Source organism: Zalophus californianus, chromosome 7 (assembly GCF_009762305.2).
Source record: "Zalophus californianus isolate mZalCal1 chromosome 7, mZalCal1.pri.v2, whole genome shotgun sequence".
NCBI classification, from domain to species: Eukaryota; Metazoa; Chordata; class Mammalia; order Carnivora; family Otariidae; genus Zalophus; species Zalophus californianus.
Window position 1 is genome coordinate 127114682 of NC_045601.1, and position 18777 is coordinate 127133458.

The window sequence follows — 18777 nt, forward strand, 5'->3', positions numbered from 1 at the left end:
ATGCTGATGCTGGAAGACATTAGAAGAGAAAATGGATCCACAGCAGGGGAAGCGATGGGGTGCGGAGTAAGAATTGCCAGCAACAGCCTTCCTTACAGAAGAGCGAATAGGCAACAGAGAAGAGAACTCTATTGCCTAAAAACTATCCGTTCTCCAGCCTGCATTTCCTTGTGCCTCAGATCCTACCTGCCATACCCCTTACTCTTCTTCCACACCTTCTCGGTCTTGACCCAGGACACCAACTGGCCCATGGCAGGGTCACTCAGCCCATGAGGAATTGCCCCAGTAGCCTCCACTTCTGATTGTCCTTGTTCTGCCTGGCTTGCTTGTGATAAACTGACAGTTTTTTAAAAGATTTTATTTATTTATTTTAGAGAGAGTGTGTGTGTGACTTGTGAGCGTGCTTGCACATGTGAGAGAAAGAGAGAGCTAGCACGAGCAGGGGCTGGGACAGAGGCAGAGGGAGAAGCAGACTCCCCGCTGAGCAGGGAGCCTGATGCAGGACTCGATCCCAGGACCCCGGGATCATGACCTGAACTGAAGGCAGACGCTTAACCGACTGAGCCACCCAGGTGCTCCTAAACAGACAAATTTTTAAAAAATGGAGATGGGGGTGGCAAGAGACATTCTTCTTTTGATGTTACTGGTTCTCTGAAGAGTATAGTTGAGCTCGAAGATTTTTGGTTCAATTTTTCCTAGGACTGCTCATTCTACCTCAATCACTTTTTATAATCCAATAACCCAATTTATGTTTGTATTTTAAAATGAAGATGAACTGCCTGGGTGGTGGCTTCCTTTATTATATAGTGAGGAGAAAGCTCAGGCTTTACTTCACATTTTCCATTTTTGTTCTTACCTCCCACTCACATCAACGTAGATCTACAGGGAGTTCTCTACTACAAGTGGGCAGGATAGACATTTCTGCAATTTTATGGTAAAAGAGAAAAAAACTCATGAGGGGAATTTCTGAACTTAATGTACCTCTATAGGTTAACCCTCAAGAGTGGAGTTATTCCCATCTTAGTTATTGGTTAAAATGAAAATGACACCCTTTTGGGGACACTCCCCAAAAAGCTAGTAAATTTTCTCAAAGTTTTTTGTTTATCTATAGGATGGCATGATGTCATAAAATAAATAATTATACATGTGAAGTATGTAATATGCTGGGTCATTAAAGATGGGATGCTAATTGAATCCACCTCTCTACAAGAGTGCCTCTTAACAATTAATATTTAGGGCCACCTGTGGGGTGTAGCTGCACAGTACAATTTAAATCAGAAGAAAACAATGAACACGAAAGAAAAGTAAGCAAACTAGCCATCATATCAAATTTACCCAAATGTCACTTACACAGAAGTACGTATATTTTTTTAAGGCTCTCTCTTAATTTTTCACCACGATGACTGTAATCATTACTCTTTTTTTTTTATTTGTGCTTCCCAGGTGGACTACTTTATTTGTTTATTTTTTTAAAGTTTGTTTGTTTGTTAGTAATCTCCACACCCAGCTTAGGGCTTGAACTCACAACTCAGAGTTCGAGTCACGTGCTTTCCCCATGGAGCCGGTCAGGCAGCCCACAGGTGGCCTATTTGATTTAGTAGGTTTATTTTAATTTTTTTTGACTTTTTAAATTTTATTTTATTATGTTCATCACCATACATTATTAGTAGGTTTAAACACTTAAGGACATGTGTGATTTGCAGGCAGCTCACTCCTCAATTCAACGGTGGATATCCCTGAAAATCGGTTCTGGATCCAGCTGAAGGTTTAAAATCATTCAGATGAAAGGGCAGATATATTCAAAAGAGGCTTGAAGGAAATAAAAGGCCATGTGTGCTCTCTTTTAAACACGTGTCCCTGTCTTAAAATTGAACTTCGACTTCATTAGTATTAGGTGGAGGTCACTTTCTTTTCTCCTCACAATCACCTCCTTGTGCTTCTTTCCCCAGCTCAGAGGGGACTGGGATTCTCTGTATTCCACAAACATATTTTGAGTCTCTACTCTGTGCCAAGCACTGCAGAGTACTTTATCTCAATGCTCATGCCATTCTGGAGACGGGTTGCTGCACCGCCGAGCTCGATGCCAGTCCCAGGAGGCGGAGGAGGGGAGGAGGGCGCTGGGCAGTGCTACCCTGGTACAGCTGGTGAGCCCCTGAACACCCCTGGGGGAGGATTTAAAGCCACATCCCATCGTGGAGGGAGCATGCCTCTGTGTCGCTTTCTCTCCTGATAGCAGAGTTTGTAATGCTGCAGAATAGGAAACAGACGTATTTTGGCTTAAAAAGTAAATGAAAAGGGTATGCAAGCCACACTGCCTCTTTTTTTTTTTTTTTTTTTGGTACAGAAGAGGGCTGGAAGAGTAAACATTTTTTAAAAAGATTTTATTTACTTATTTGACAGAGAGCACAAGCTGGGGGAGCGGCAGGCAGAGGGAGAGGGAGAGGCAGGCTCCCCGCTGAGAGCCTGATGCCCGGCTTGATCCTGGGAAGCTGGGATCATGACCTGAGCCAGAGGCAGCCACTGAACCAGTTGAGCCACCCAGGAGCCTTGGAGAGGCTGGAAGAATAAACATTTTTGAGCTAAGCAAGCTCTTGGGCATCCATCAGCTGAAGCATTTTTTTAAATAACATTCTCATATTTGATATGGGACTTTGGCTTCGACATGGCAGAGGAAATAAGGGCCATCAGAATGATAAAACTTGGGCATAGAAAGTGACCTTAGACTCATTATTTTGGCATCTTGGGTCAGTATCATAACTTGAAGGGTCAATGTCCTGCTCCCATATTTGTTGGAACAAGTCTTCTCTGCCTATGATTTTTTTTTTTTTTGTATGTAGGCTTATTTTGGTGCCCAGCACAAAATATTTCTGGAATAAAAGGCCAGCCATCAGCACACACTGTCTTAGTAACTACCCATTCTGAAGAGTGCTGTATCCACGTTGTATTTCTCTTCCTTGCATCTGCCAATTCTTGTTTCATTTCATTTTGTAAGATTTTTTTTTTTTTGTGGTAAAATAGAGATAGATAACAGAATTTGCCATTTGCCATCTTAACCCCTTTTCAGTGTACAATTCAATGACATTAAGTACATCCACAATGTTGTAGAGGCAACACCACTATTGATTTCCAAAACTTTTCCACCACCCAAAGAGAAACCCTATAAGCATTAAGTCATAACTGCCCATTCTCCCTGCTCCCAGGCCCTGGTAACCTCAATTATACTTTCTGTGTCTCTCAATTTTCCTATTCTAGATGTTTCATATAGATGGAACCATACAATACTTGAGGCTTTTGTGTTTGGTTTATTTCATTTTACATAATGTTTTCAAGGTTCCTCCATGTTGTATCAGAACTTCATTCCTTTTTTTAGGACCAAATAGTATTTCATTGTATATATATACAATGTTTTGTTTATCTATTCATCTGCTGATGGATGCTTGGGTTGTTTCTACCTTTTGGCTATTGTGAATAATGCTGCAGTAAACACTGGTGGACAAGTATCTGTTTGAACACTTGTTTTCAGTTCTTTGGGGTATATACCTATGAGTGCAATTGTTGGGTCATATGGTGATTCTGTGTTTAGTTTTTTGAGAGAAAGAGCAGTTTTTCACAGTGGTAGCACCATTTTACATTCCCATTCCAATTTCTCCACATCTTCACCAACACTTGTTGTTTTCTGTTTTTTTGTTTCTTCATTTTTTATAATGGCCATCCTGATGGATGGGAGGTGGCAACTCACTGTGGTTTTGATTTACATTTCCCTAATGATTAATGATGTTGAACATCTTTTTATGTGTTTGATGGCCATTTGTATATCTTCTTTGGAGAAATGTCTCTTTAAGTCCTTTGCCTGTTTCTTAAATTTGGTTGTTTGTCTCGTTGAGTGTTAGGAGTTCTTTATATAATCTAGATAGCAAACCTTTATCAGATATTTGATCTGAAAACATTTTCTTCCAGTCTATAGATGTCTTTTTGTTTTCTTGATAATGTCTTTGGTGCACAAAATTTTTTTAATTTTTAATTTTTTTAATGGATAGACCTGATTTATCTATTTTTCCTTTTGTTGCTTGTGCTTTTGGTGTCAGATGTAAGAATCCATTGCCAAATCCAAGGCCATAAAGATTTAGTCCTGCGTTTTTTTCTAAGAGTTTTATGGTTTTAGATCTTATATTTAGGTCATTGATCCATCTGAGTTAATTTTTGTGTATGGTATGATAGGGGCCCAACTTTCATTCTTCTGCATGTGGAAGGAAATCCAGTTTTCCCGACAAAATTTGTTGATAAGACTGTTCTTTCCCCCATTGAATGGACTTGGCACCCTTGCTGAAAATCATTTGACTGTAGACACGTGAACTTATCTCTAGATTCTCAATTTTATTCCATTGGTCGATATGTCTACCCTTATGCCAGCACCACACTCATCTGATTACCGTACTTTTGTGATAAGTTTTGAAGTGTGAGTCCTCCCAATTTGTTCTTCTTTCTCAAGATTCTTTTCATTATTCAAGGCTCTTTGCAACTCCATATGCACTTGAGGATCAGCTTTTACATTTTTCCAAAAAACGTTCCAATTCTCCTTTGTCCTCTTCCCTTGAGGAGAATTCAAACAACTGCCTTCCTCCCCAAAGGCCGCCCTGGCGCCAGGTCCCCTCAGGCCCTCTGCATGATCCTTATCACAGGTGCTGGTCCCACTTGCTTCCCAGGACAGGTTAATCATCTCCTTGGATGTGGACTGCCAAGAGTCTGGTCCACTCAACATTATACGTATGAGGATAAGCCAACTTTGAGTTCCCACCCATGAAGCTCCTCTTGGAGGTTTAAGAATCTCTTCTAACTTGGGGCTAATGCTTTTTTGAGCAGTATTAAGGAAGTACAGGGCAAACTGGTGGGGTTGGGACTTAGAGGCCATGCCTGTGGATTGAAATGAATATGCTTATATTCCATCTCTGCCCTTTTAGACCACTAACTCCATTTATATGGACCTCTGGGGTGTTGGCTATTGTCTCAGCATGAATTTGTTGAGTGCCTAATATGCACTAGGTTTTGTAGTGTAACAAATACATAAGAAGTTCCAAATTCATAACCTCAAGGAGTTTAGCATCTCATGGGGGGGTTTGCATGGCATATGAATGTTCCGAACATCTCAAACATGGGCATGATATCTTATTTAGTGTCATATGCATCTTATAGTATAAATACGCATGATTAGGGCTCAGCCAAGAGTGCCACATGAGTGGTAGTGCCACCAAGAGCTGTGTGGAGAAAGCAGTATATAAATTGGGGTTTGAAAGCCAGGTAGAATTTCCAGAAGTATGGAAGAAGGGAGAGGACCACATAGGTACAAGAGGTCTGATTAGGGGAGATAACCACAAAATCCAAGACAAGGTGGGAGTGAATTTAATGCCTCTGCCAACTAATAAGAATCTGTCTTAGTGCAACCCACTCATATTCAAGTGCAGAGTAGACCCAGCTGCAGGGTGGGGACAAACTGAGAGGGCCCTGAATCAAAAGGAATTGTTTGGAGTCATTGGTGTCCCAGGACTTACGAGATCATCTTATGCAGTTTTGGTATCCAGTTTCCAGAGGATTCATTGTTCTCAAGGTAGCATGAGCACATGGCCCTCACCGACGCATCAGCTGGGTGCAGGCACTTGAAACAACCCCCTAGGCACACCCATCTGTCTCCAGCTTTTATTCTGTGGCCACCACCCTGGTCAAGACTCTTGTCATCCCACACCTGGAATGACTGAAATGGTCTTTCACCTGATCTCTCTGCCCCCAGGCTCACCTCTGCTCCAGACCACAGGACAGAACGTTGCCATCTAATGTCCTTACAACAACATCAACATCATGGCATTCCTTCCAGCTTGAATCTGGTTTTCTCTCCATGTTCTTTCTCACTTTATGTGTCCCACAAACTTCCTGCTGTGCCATAAACAAAGCAATCTCATATGTTTCATTTATTCAGTTTTTCACCCATTTCCTGGCCATTTACGACACCTTAGGCATAGGCAGTGTGACGGGCTGAATTGTGTTCCCTCAAAATTTATACATCGACGTCCTATCTCCCAGCACCTTAGAATGTGACTGTATTTGGAAACAGGGCCTTTAAAGACGTGATTAAGTTAAAATGAGGTCAGTAGGGTAGACTTTAATCTAATTTGACTGGTGTCCTTATAAGAGGAGGAGGTTAGGACACAGACAGACACGGAAGACCACGTGAGGACCCTAGGAGAAGAAGGCGTCTGCAAACCAAGGAGAGAGGCTCCAGGAGAAACCAGCCCTGCTAACACCTGGATCGTGGATTCCCAGCCTCCAGAACTGAGAAAATAAATGTGCATTGTTTAAGCCCCCAATCTGTGGTACTCTGTCATGGCAGCCCTAGAAGCTGGACACGGGCACTTTGCCAGCCATGCCTCAGTAGTGGCCCCTTTCCACTCACACGCCACACTCGTGCCCTCCACTTCCCTCACATGTCTGCTCCTCTGGCCTGCCCTCATCTAGCCCGACTCCCTCCTCAAGCCCAACTCAGCCCCTTCATGCCTCTTCTCTGACCACCCCAGCCAGCGGGGCTCTCTCTCCTCCAATTATAACGTCTATTCCAATTCATTCTCTCATCCTCTTTTGTGCATTGTCTTCTCCCTCGAGATCATAAAACTTCCCAAGGGCATTGTCCTTGTGACTTTCCCCTTATCTCCTATGAAGAGAGAGAGCTAAGTTGTGGAGGAAAGGAAGGAGCCAAGAGTGGCTGATTTCTGTGGGTTTGCCTGGAGCCGCCGGGTGGATTGTGGTACATAGTAAAATAGTAAAGACTGAGTGAGGAAAAGACTTGTGTACTTATATGGGTACACACCGTTTTCTTATAAAAATGGTATCATACTATACACTAGTCCACCCTTATCCATGAGGGATACGTTCCCAGAACCCCAGCAGATGGCTGAAGCCACAGATAGTACCCAACCCTATATATACTGTGTTTTTTCCTATACATGTATACCTATGATGAAATATAATTTATAAGTTAGACACAGTAAGAGACTAACAATAATAACTAATAATAAAACAATTATGAGACTATACTGTAATAGAAGTTAGGTGAATGTGGTCTGTCTCTCAAAATATCCTACTGTACTCACCCTGCTTTCTCTCGTATGGGAGATGATAAAATATGTATGTGAGGAGATGAAGTGAGGTGAGTGACGTCGGCCCTGTGACGAAGTGTTAGCTCCTACTGACCTTCTGTGACGTGTCAGGAGGAGGATCATCTGCTTCTGGATTGAGGTTGACCATGGGTAGCTGAAAGCGCAGATAAGGGGGGACTACAGTCCATATTGTTTTGTAACTCAATTTTCTAACCTAGCCATACTCATACGACATCTTCTAAGTAAGTATTTATAAATCTACGACATTCTTTTTTTTTTTACAGGCTTTAATTCACTTTACTTTTCTTGTATAAAACTATGTGAGGGCAATAGCCAAAATGTGGAAAGAACCCAGATGTCCACTGATGGGTGAATGGATAAAGAAGATTTGATACACACACACACACACACACACACACACACACACACACACACACACACACTGAAATATTACTCAGCCATCAAAAAGAATGAAACGTTGTCCTTTCAATGACGTGGATGGAACTAGAAGTTATTATGCTAAGTGAAATAAGTCAGTCAGAGAAAGACAATTGGCATTGATCTCACTCATATGTGGAATTTAAGAGACAAAACAGATGAACATAGGCGAAGGGAAGGAAAATAAAATCAAACAGAAACAGAGAGGGAGACAAACCATAGGAGACTCTTGTTTTAAATTAACATATATTATTTGTTTCAGGGGAACAGATCTGTGATTCAACAGTCTTGCACAATTCACAGCGCTCACCATAGCACATACCCTCCCCAATGTCTATCACCCAGCCACCCCATCCCTCCCACCCCCCACCACTCCAGCAACCCTCACTTTGTCTCTTAATCTCAGGAGCCAAAGTGAGGGTGGCTGGAGGGGGAGGTGGATGGAGGGATGGGGTAACTGGGAGATGGGCATGAAGGAGGGCACTTGAAGTAATGAGCCCTGGGTGTTGCATGCAACTGATAAATCACTAAATTCTAGGGGCGCCTGTGTGGCTCGGTTGGGTGGGTGGCTGCCTTCAGATCGGGTCATGATCCCAGGGTCCTCGGTGGATCGAGACCCATGTCAGGCTCCCTGCCTAGCGGGGAGTCTGCTTCTCCCTCTCCCTCTGCCCCTCCCCCCCACTCGTGTGCCCCCCCTCAAATAAATAAACAAAATCTTTTTAAAAAATCACTGAATTCTATCTCTGAAACTAAGACAGTATGTGTTAATTAAATTGAATTTAAATTAAAAAATTTAATTTAAAAAAACGACCAAAAAAAAAAAAAAAAACTATGGGTGGCCACAGCTGGAGCCTGCGGCCTCTGCACAGAGACTCTGGTGTGGGTCTTCACTAATAGGTCAGTGAATCCCTGATAAGGAGACTTGGTGAACATGGTGTCTTTCTGGACATCAGGGGTGAGCTAGCTGTCAGTCTTTGAAAGGCATCAGAAGTGGCCTCAGCGAAGCTGCCCAGAGTGGCAGTGCAGCCCCTGGCCAAGGGGGAGCAGACGTCTATACCAGCCATCATCAGTAGCTTCTTGGGCACAGGGGAGGAGACCATGCCAGTGCCTCTGGGGGCAGGGGTGAGGTGCCCCAACACAGAGCCACAGCGGCCTGTCACCTTGCCTGGGGCAGTGTGGTGCTTGCCCTTCTTGTCCCCCTGGTAAGCCTCACCACATGGGGATGATGGAGTTCCTGGCCAGGCTGATGGCCCCATGGATGGCAGTGGCTACTTCTTTGGAGCACTTGACACCCAGACCAACGTGTCCATTGCACGATCTGATGGCAACTGATGCTTTGAGCCTGGTCTGCTGGTTGGCACGGGTCTGCTTTACACAGGCATACTCTTCAAAACCGGGAAAAAAGCCAATGATCACAGAGTCCTTGATGGGCCAGAAGAAGAGACAGATCTCCTCCATGGACTTGATCTTCATGTCCTTGACCAGGTGGCCCAGCTTGGTGATGGGGGTCCACTCCTTGTCCTTAATGTTGCCTTCACGACCTCCCATTCCAGGGTCCTCCCACAGCACCGGCATCATCCACCATCCGGTGTTTTCTTGGAGAAGAAGCTACCACATTCTTTTCAATATGCCCAGTATTCCATGTATTTCTCTTGGTTTTTTTTAGCAGAAAAACATCAATGGCATTAATTTTATTAAAACTCGTAAATTAAATCTAGAATGTGGGTGAATGTATACTTTATTTCAAGACTGGTCTAGGTTGCCTTTAGAAAGTGCGGATGGGTTAGAACTCAAACTTTCTATGGGAAGGACCACAGAAGCCACCCCCCCCCCCCAGAGCTCCCATATTTTAGAGATACAGAAACAAAGACCTGGGAGTGGAGGTGTTAATGCCTTTTCTAGGAAACTGCTCACACCGGTGAAAGATTCCAAACCTCCTGGGTCATTCCCACTATACCCCAGCGCTGCTGAAACAGAGACCAGGGATCTCTTCCTTGGGATTGCTATGCTGCTGGGTTCTATTCCTTTAGCCTAGCAGTCATTTTTATTAACAAGAAATCAAAAAACATAGAGCTAAATGTGACCCTGGAGGTCAGCTGGTCTAACCTCATCTTATAGATGAGCAAACTGAACGTTTCCTGGGAAGTGTTCTGAGCATGATAAATATGTCATACAATGAAATCGTATAGCATGTGGCCTTTACTGTCAGGCTTTCTTTAAAATTATAAATCTGGGGGTGCCTGGGTGGCTCAGTTGGTTGAGCATCCAACTCTTGATTTCAGCTCAGGTCTTGATTTCCAGGTCACGGGTTCAAGCCCTATATTGGGTTCTGTACTGGGCATGGAGCCTACTTAAAAAAAAATAAAATAAAATCATAAATCTGAAGGTGTTCATCTACTTCAGTCCCTCTAGTAGTTTCCTATTGCGTGAAGACCACAGTCCTTCCCATGGCCTCAAAACTCCATTCCTATCTGGCCCCTGTGGCTCATCTTGTTGTGCCCTTTGCTCACTGTGCCTATGCCATGCTGTCCTCCTTGCTGTTCTTTAAACAGCCAAGTACTGATGGAGGATCTATTTAGTGTAGGACCCACTGGCAGATGTTAGAAGAAATACAACCCTGGTCTTTGACAAGCTTATAATATATGAGGGTGGGGGTCAGGGTAAGATTCATTCTTTCATTCAATCACTCAATACAAAATCATTATCTGTGTATACATTCTAGGTCCAGAGTGGGGCACTGAGGCTATCCAGTCCAACAAGACAAGGGCCTCAAGTTCAGCTGGGGGAAGAGCCAGATAAGTCAGCTGGAAAAGAGCATGACTGGGGCGCCTGAGTGGCTCAGTAGGTTGGGTGTCCGACTCTTGATTTTGGCTCAGGTCATGATCTCAGGGTCGTGGGATTGAGCCTGCCCCCCCCAACCCCCACATGGGGCTCACACTCAGACTAAGTGTTGGGATGATTGGAATACAGAGGAGAGCTCCCTACATTTGCTTGGGGGCCAAGGAGACTTCTCAGAGAAGGTGGCGGCCGGGTTGTGTCCTAAAGAACACGAGGAGGTGTTCGATGTCAAAAGCATCAGGGAGCAAAGTGGTGGTGGGTCAGGGTGATTAGAGACCTCGAGAACAGCATGTGCAAGGCTTGGGTCTGTGCAAGGGCTTGCCACAATTGGCAGACTGCTCGCTTTTCTGTCTTGGGGGTTCCTCAGAGCAGTAAGAGGTCCAACTGGGCCACGGCATGCACGGCCTTACGGCTAAGCGAAAAAAAAAAAAAAGCAACCAATAACAACATTTTATTCTGACAGTTGTTGGCATTGAAAGTGTTAGGTGGGATCACACGGGGTTTTTATCGAGCTCATCGGTGACGTCGAGAGCACTGGGCCTTATTGTTGTGTCCCAACAGCCAGGGGCCAGGTAGGAAATTGCTTTATTAAGTCAAGCCAAAAAAATCATAAACATTTAATTTTATGAGTGTCTACCCATATATGCTAGTTTCTGTGTGTGTGTGTGTGTGTGTGTGTGTGAAATTTTGGAGAATTTTTTTTTTTTTTACCCTTTTGCTGGTGGGCAAACTGATGCTCAGAGAAGCTGAGCAACCTCCCTGGAGTCACACAGGGAGCAAGCAGGGTGGAAATGGCAGGCTGCCTGCTTCGGTGCAGCTCCCTGCATGGGGATGACCAGAGCTAATGCAGGGCAAGGGAGGAAGGCCAGAGAGGACAGACGTGAGTGCTATCTCAGAGGCAGATTTCTGAGGACCCAAGTGCGAGGTGAAAAAGAGGAAGGCATCTGGAATCGTCCAAAGTTCCTGGCCTGGACAGTGAGAGATGGGGGCATTTGCTGTGGTGGGGAAAGGAAGAAGGAGCACAGGCTCTGTGATGAAACAGGGCAGAAAAGGGTCAATGCTATGGGGAGCCCACAGCACCCAGCAGGTGCACAAGAGTGAGGCAGGGCATCTGGTGAAGGGTACTGGGAGAAGGTCCAAGCAGGCCAAGTCATTTTAGATGAGGATAAAGGCACTTTGGGCAGGTGAGATTGCAAGGGAGAACATTCTAGAGAGAAGAAACAGACAGGGAAGCACGAGGTGATATTGAGGGAAAGGCAGTGGTAGATTTTGAAGGCGCACCCACCACCTGTGATCTTGAACGGCAGACAGAGTGGGGCACTTTGGGCCAAGGAGTAGAGATCCTTGGCTGGGCTTGGGGAAGGGAGATCTGTCACGGCTGCTCTCGGTTAATTTGGAATGGGTAGAGAATGGAAGTGGGGAGACCAGCTAGGAGGGTTTGCAATGGTGCAGCGGGGAAGGACCCGGAGCCTGGACTGGGTGGGGACACAGAGGTGGGACATAGAGGGAGATGCGAGGAGGTCGGTGCACATGGGGTAGATACGCTTTCATAACCGGATGTGAGACTAAAGGGTGAGGACGTCGTCCCAGATCATTCCGAAAGTTTGGAGTTTGGGTGGAAAGAACTGAATTCTGTTTAGGCAATGCTGACTTATGACAGCAATCACCTGTCCAGGCAGTGTGGCCCAGAGGAAGGTTGAAAGTCCAGAGAAAGGTCAAGACCAGAGGTAAAGCCTTGGGGTCATCCTCCTGGAGGTCACAACTGAAGTCTTGCCAAGAGCTCGCATTGTTGAGGGCAGAGTGGACAGACACAGAGCAAGGGCCCGAAACAGCCTCGCGGTGCAGCCCGTGGATGGAGGAGGCAGTGGAGGGAAGAATTAGGGCAGTGGGGAGGTTCAGAAGTCTGGCAGAGGAATTGCAAAGAGGAGGTGTCAAAAAGAAAAAGTCACTTCAAAACCCAGACCCTGGACGGTTTAGTATGCTGCCACTGCTTTAGGATGTCCACCAAAGACTACATACAACCCTTCCCCCTTTCTCCCTTACTACTGCTGGGATACACTGGAACATCTTAAAAAAGACTTTGCCTTCTCTCTCCTCTTCTCCGCCACTGTGGTGTGTCCAGTCGACCGTTCTTCCCCATGCCTTCTCACAAGACTTTCAGGATCAAGTGATTCCAGGCCAAGAAACAAAAGCGCAATCGTCCCATTCCCCAGGGGATTCGGATGAAAACAGGTAATAAAATCAGGTAAACTTCAAGAGGAGACATGGGAGAAGACCCTAGCTGGGTCTATAAGGGACCACGCATGAGATGACTCACCTATTTGTGCTGCGTGAAGGTCACGGGCTCCTATGCTATCACTCTGTAAACGTCCCAACTGCCTGAACAACAGACGTGTTTTTTCGGGGGAAAGGATTTTTCTATTACTAGGCTTCTGCACCAGTAGGTTCGTTCAGTAAAACATATGTGAAAACTTTTGTTTGAAAAAAAAAAAAAAAAAGACTTCTCCAAGTACTCACAGAGAACAACAGAGAATACAGCAGAGAGCAGATTTGCAAGGTATCCGGTTTTGACCTAGCACAGCCAGGTTGTTCTGAGGGCCTCCTGGGTTTCCTCGCAAAGGGCAGTAGGGCTCTCCACGCCATGGCCTCAAAGGTGGGATAGCTTTCTTCCGGTCCCTGTGTGGGTTCCCCTTTTCCAAGGATTTGCCTGCTATTTCCACTTGACTGGCTTCCTTCTGTCCGCCTCACACGGGAGTCCCTTCTTTGACCCTTGGCACCTGGAGTCTGGACAGGAAGGCTGCCCACCCCAAGCCTGTGTTCTCTTTTCCTTCACCCGTCACGAGTGACGTCTCGTCCTGGTCAGTGACACTAGGAATCGCGTCAGTCTTCCGATGAGACCTTGACTCTACTCAGGGCCAAAGGTACAGTGATGGGTGAAATAGAGCACAACCTTAGAAAGGATGAAATAATAGGGTGTGGGCTCGGGGTGTCTGAGAGCACAAGGCGGGGTTCTCTCAGAGTCAGAATTAGCAAACGTTGCCGCGGTGGAGGAGGCCAGGACGGAGAAAGAACCTCTGGAAAATGATGAGAAAGGCACCGGTAGGAAGGCAGGCTTGGCCAGAGCAACTGCGAGGGATTCCAGAGGGAGTGTGGAGGCGATGGAGACCAGAAGCATCCGACCGCTCCTCTCCTGCCTTGGAAGGATTGTGATGCCTTCTTTCCTCCTCATCCTGTCCAGTGTGGCCGCTCCCAGTCCCTACTCTGGTCACTAGTCCGGTTGGGTCAGCCAGGCAGAAGCAGAGGCCTCCCTGTTCCTTCCAGATTCACTGCCCTGTGCGAAGTGGGGACCCCTCTGTCTTTCTGAGCACCAACCTGCTCTTGAGGCCCGTTTGGAATGTGCACCCCGGTCAGGGTTTCCGTCTTTTCCATCTCTCCTTCCCTTGCCTGCTCCTCCGGCTTGTAGCAGGCCCTGCTTTCTCTACCTTTGCCATTCTGTGAAAGGCCTAAACCAGGACTTTTGAGTTCAGTGGTGCAAGGATAAGAAAATCACACTGGGGGAAAAAATGGTGCTAGCATAAAAGTTCGTTTGTTTCTGTTTTGGAACGACTTTTATCACAAGAGACAGTAGAGCAAATCCAATAGCGTACACCAAATGATGAATTTTCAGGCTACGGATCTTAATGTCTTCTTATTGATAGCCAGGCTGTTACCCCCCAATCTACCAAACATGCCACATTTTTCTCCCAGGACGACCGAGCCTCTTCTTGTCGAGGAGGTTGCACAGAAGGGACCGTGTCCAGGTTTCCCTGTTGCATTCCACAGAAGTATGACAAGAACAGGGCTCATGACTCAGCCTCGACTACTGCAGGAAGTTTCAGGATGGCTCTCATAGCCGGCAGCCTCTTTCCCCGGAGAACCTATTTTCAAGATAACTATTTGTCTCTTACTCCCCGTGCTTTATTGCGGTAGACACCCTCGTTGTCCTGTTTTTTGGCAGGATGCTGGGTCTTGGGTGACAGGGCTATGCCTTAGGTAGCCACTCACGGAAATAGGATGCAAAAGATTTGCATTCTAGATTCTGACGCTAATGCAGAGTATGATCCTAGGTAAGTCATGTCTCCTCTCTGGGCCTCAGTCTTCTCATCCATAAATAAAAGGCATGGACAAGATTGACGCTGTGCTAGTAAATCTCTAACAACCAGCTCTTGGTGGAAGAAGCAGGGAGAAAGAAGCCCTGATTTGTAGTGTTTGTTAATTTCTGTGGTGTAAATATCCCACCCACGTCAACGGGCTCATAAATTTCCTAAAAATTTAACAATGGGCTCCGGTGAGACAGTACCAGCCAGTTCCAACTTTGGATAAGATCAATAATACACATATTTTAATCCTGAAATTCTTCCATGTTTAGATCTAAAAGTCCCCTTCAGCCTTAAAATGCTGCAATCCTATGATTCCAACGCTGGATGATTTTTTTTTTTTTAATTGTCAGGCTACACCCCAAACCTAATTCACAGCACTCATTCCTGTGTAAGTTCATTGGCATCCTGATTGAAGCTGGCTTTGGTCCAGATTCGGAGCTATCCTCCCTCTTGAACACGCAGCTCTCGTCTGAGGCCTTTGAACTAGAAGTGCTCTGAGGCTATCATGGCCTGAGAGTTGGAACGTTGGGTCTTGAAACTCCAGGAGTCATTCTAGAGTCGTTCCTGCCTTCACTTGAGTGGTCAGATGGGTTATGATTCATCACCATGTGATTTCAGCCACTGTTTCCCAGGATGCCTGGAAGCAAGGAAGGCCTGAGATCATGCAGCAGACAGAGAAAAACAGGGAGGAGGAGAAAAGGACATGCCTAGGGTAGGGCCCCTGCTGAGTTGTAAGCAGGTGTGAGTCACTCCTGTCTCCCTTGGCAGCCACACCTTTTGCCCAGATTCTGAAAGCCAGGTGGAGAATTTGCCTACACCAAGCTCCCTTGATCAAGTCAGAACAGGTTTCCCGAGAGATCATTCCCATTAAATTAATGGAATCAAAATAAGCTGATCTCTCTTGAAATGTGATTTATGTATTTCTTTTTTTGTTTCCTAAATGTTGACAGAGGACCCTGAAAGTGTAGAAGAGAAAGAAGAGGAAGACGCATACTTTGACATCCAGGAGGCTGGAGGGTGGTGGTGGGGGTTGGGGATGGGGTGGGGGGGTGATTTATATTATCCATTCCTGCCCTCCCATCCTCCCAAACCAGCTTGCTAAAGAGACCAAGCTGAGTGTAGTGAGGAGGGTAATGGGCGTGAATATTCACGAGTTACAGTGATATGATCAGGATCTTTCCATTTGTGTGTGTGTGTGTGTGTGTGCGTGCGCACACCATATGCATGCATGTGTGCATGCAACTGCTACTGAATTAAGAAGAAAAGGTCTAGAAGCACCTGGATGGCTCAGTCAGTTAAGCCTCAGACTCTTGTTTTCACTCAGGTCATGATCTCATGGGTCGTGGGATTGAGCCCCGCATGGAGTCCCGCGTTGGACTCTGTGCTCAGTGGGGAGTCTGCTTGAAGATTCTCTCCCTCTGCCCCTCCCCCACACTGTCTCTCTAAAATAAATTAAAAAATCTTAAAAAAAAAAAAGAAGAAGAAAAGGTCTAGAAGGGAAAGACTTGGCATAGAACTAACTTTAAACCCTCAGGGTCACCCCTCACATCCATCAGGGTGCTACCATCAAAAACAAAAACAAGTGTTTGTGAGGACGTGGAGAAAGTGGAACTAAGGAATGTAGAAATACGGTGCAACCACTGGAGAATTAGTACGATGAGTCCCAAAAATATTAAACATAGACTCACCGCATGACCCAGCAATTCCCCTGCGAGACATATGTCCAAAAGAATTGAAAGCGGGACCTCAAAGATATATCTATACACCCGTGTTCACAGCAGCATGATTCACAATAGCCAAAAAGTGGAAGCACCCAAGGATCCATCAATGGATGAATGGATAAACAAAATGGATAAAAATCATCCATACAGACGATGGAATTTATTTAGCCTTAAAGAGGAAGGAAACCCTGACACAGGCTATGACACAGGTGAGCTTTGGGGACATTACACCACATGAAATAAGACAGTCACAAGAAGACAAACACTGTGTGGTTCCACTTACAGGGAGTACTGAGAGTAGTCAAATTTCCTAGAGACAGAGAGCAGAGTGGTGGTTGCCAGGGGCTGGTGGGGAGGGAGGACTGGGAAGTTAGCACTTAATAGGTAGAGTGATTCAGTTTGGGAAGATGAAAGTAGTTCTGTGGCTGGTTGGTGGTGACGTTGGCACAAGAGTATAAATGTGCGTAATGCAACTGAACTATAAGGGTTTAAGTGGTTAAAATGGCAAATGTTATGTTATGTGCATTTTACCACAATTCAAGAGAATTCACACACACACACACACACACACACACACACACACACACACACTGAAACATCTTGGGGACAAACCATGTAGGTTTGAATCCCTGTTTCATGGTTTGCTAGAAATATGAGCTTGGTCGAATTACTTGACCAACGTGAGCCTTTGTCATCTGTCCCATGGAGGTGACAATGACACTCACTTCTCAGGGCTCTCGTAGGTTTTCATTGGGACATCCCAGGTGAGGCACTCAGCCCATGCTGGGTACATAGTCGGAGCTCAGCAGTAGCTACTGCTACCATTGAGTGCTCAGGCATCACACTTGAAGATCGACTAGAAGCTGACCATGGCAGCCTTGTGTAACTTGTCCTTTTAAACTTGATCCAAAGAGGGGCGCTTGGGTGGCTCAGTTGGTTAAGTGACTGCCTTCGGCTCAGGTCATGATCCTGGAGTCCCGGGATCGAGTCCCACATCGGGCTCCCTGCTCAGCAGGGAGTCTGCTTCTCCCTCTGACCCTCTTCCCTCTCGTGCTCTCTATCTCTCATTCTCTCTCTCTCAAATAAATAAATAAAAATCTTTAAAAAAAAAATAAACTTGATCCAAAGAAGCGAAACAAGAATTTCCCACCACACGTATTCCTATTCATTAATATATGCACCACGAAGGCCCACATGCATCTGGAGTAAAGACGACTAACATCCCCACTCACCATACTCATTTCAAATATTCCAAAGTAGTCTTTTCTGCTACGAGATCCGAGTCTGGCTTTGCCCTTAGGCAGATGACATTTAGGGCAGAGATGTTTTATGTTTATCAATACCATCCCAGATTAGACATCCGTTTTCTACCAGGAGCTGCTGGGATAATGTCTGAGGTGTTACGATGTTGTCCGCGTAAGCTTCAGAGGAAGGGCCCCAGAGATCAGGCTGGGTCTATAGTCAAGGCCGCAGTAATGGGAGAGCCGGTCTCTATCCCCCATCCCGCTAGGATCACACCCATGGACCCTCCGCGGCCATCTCTCTGCTCCTGGCTACAGCAGCGGGTGGCTGCCTTCTGCAAATCGCCTGGGAAGTTTATCTCATGAAGGCTCAGGAAGCCAAGGACAAGGAGAAAAGCAGAGAAATACTAGGGAGACCGGCTACGTAGACTTGAGAGCTTCGAGACAATATTTGGGGATGAAATATGCAAAATCTGAATTGTAGTATTGCAATTCCAATGAATATTTTCAGAACAATGGTTCTCAACTGGGGTGGGGAGAGGATCTGCCCCTCTACTCCCTACCCCCAGGGGGCACGTAGCAATGTGTGAAGGCATAATTCACAGGCTGGGGAGAGTGCTGCAGTCATCTAGTGGGTAGAGGCAAGGGATGCTGCTAAATATCTTAGGATGCACGGAGTAGCTCCCACAACTAAGGATTATCTGGCCTAAAATGTCAATAGTGCCAAGGTTGAGAAATGTAGTTTTGAGAACAACCAGAAAAGATGAAAAGAAATCATTTCCTAGCTGACGCTACATGTTTTACATTAATATATCTGCTTTTTTTTTTTTTTCCAGTACAAACAACAACATTTAAAAGTGGATTTGGTTAGGAAGGGAAATTTTCATTATACACTATCAAGGCTTCTTGAGTTAGACCTTCACTATATTAGTCAGAACTTGTTTCTTATCTTGCTCAACTTTCGGAAGGAATTTGTCCAAACATGAAATCCTGTTAAACTTGACAATGCATTATACCTGGGAAACAGCTTTATGGGCTGCAGATTAAAGTGGGAAAAAGGTGTGGAAAAAGGCACTAAATGATCTGCGGAGAACCACGGCAGAATAAGAGGCTTCCCCATGCCCTGGAATCCGAAACCACATCATCGTATGTTCCCCAAAACACCAGCCTTGAGAGAAGAAGCAGCACGGCTATGAGCAGGTTCTGTGTCTGCTTGCCGGCCTTGCAATCCTGTCTTTAGGAGACAAACTGTGTGACC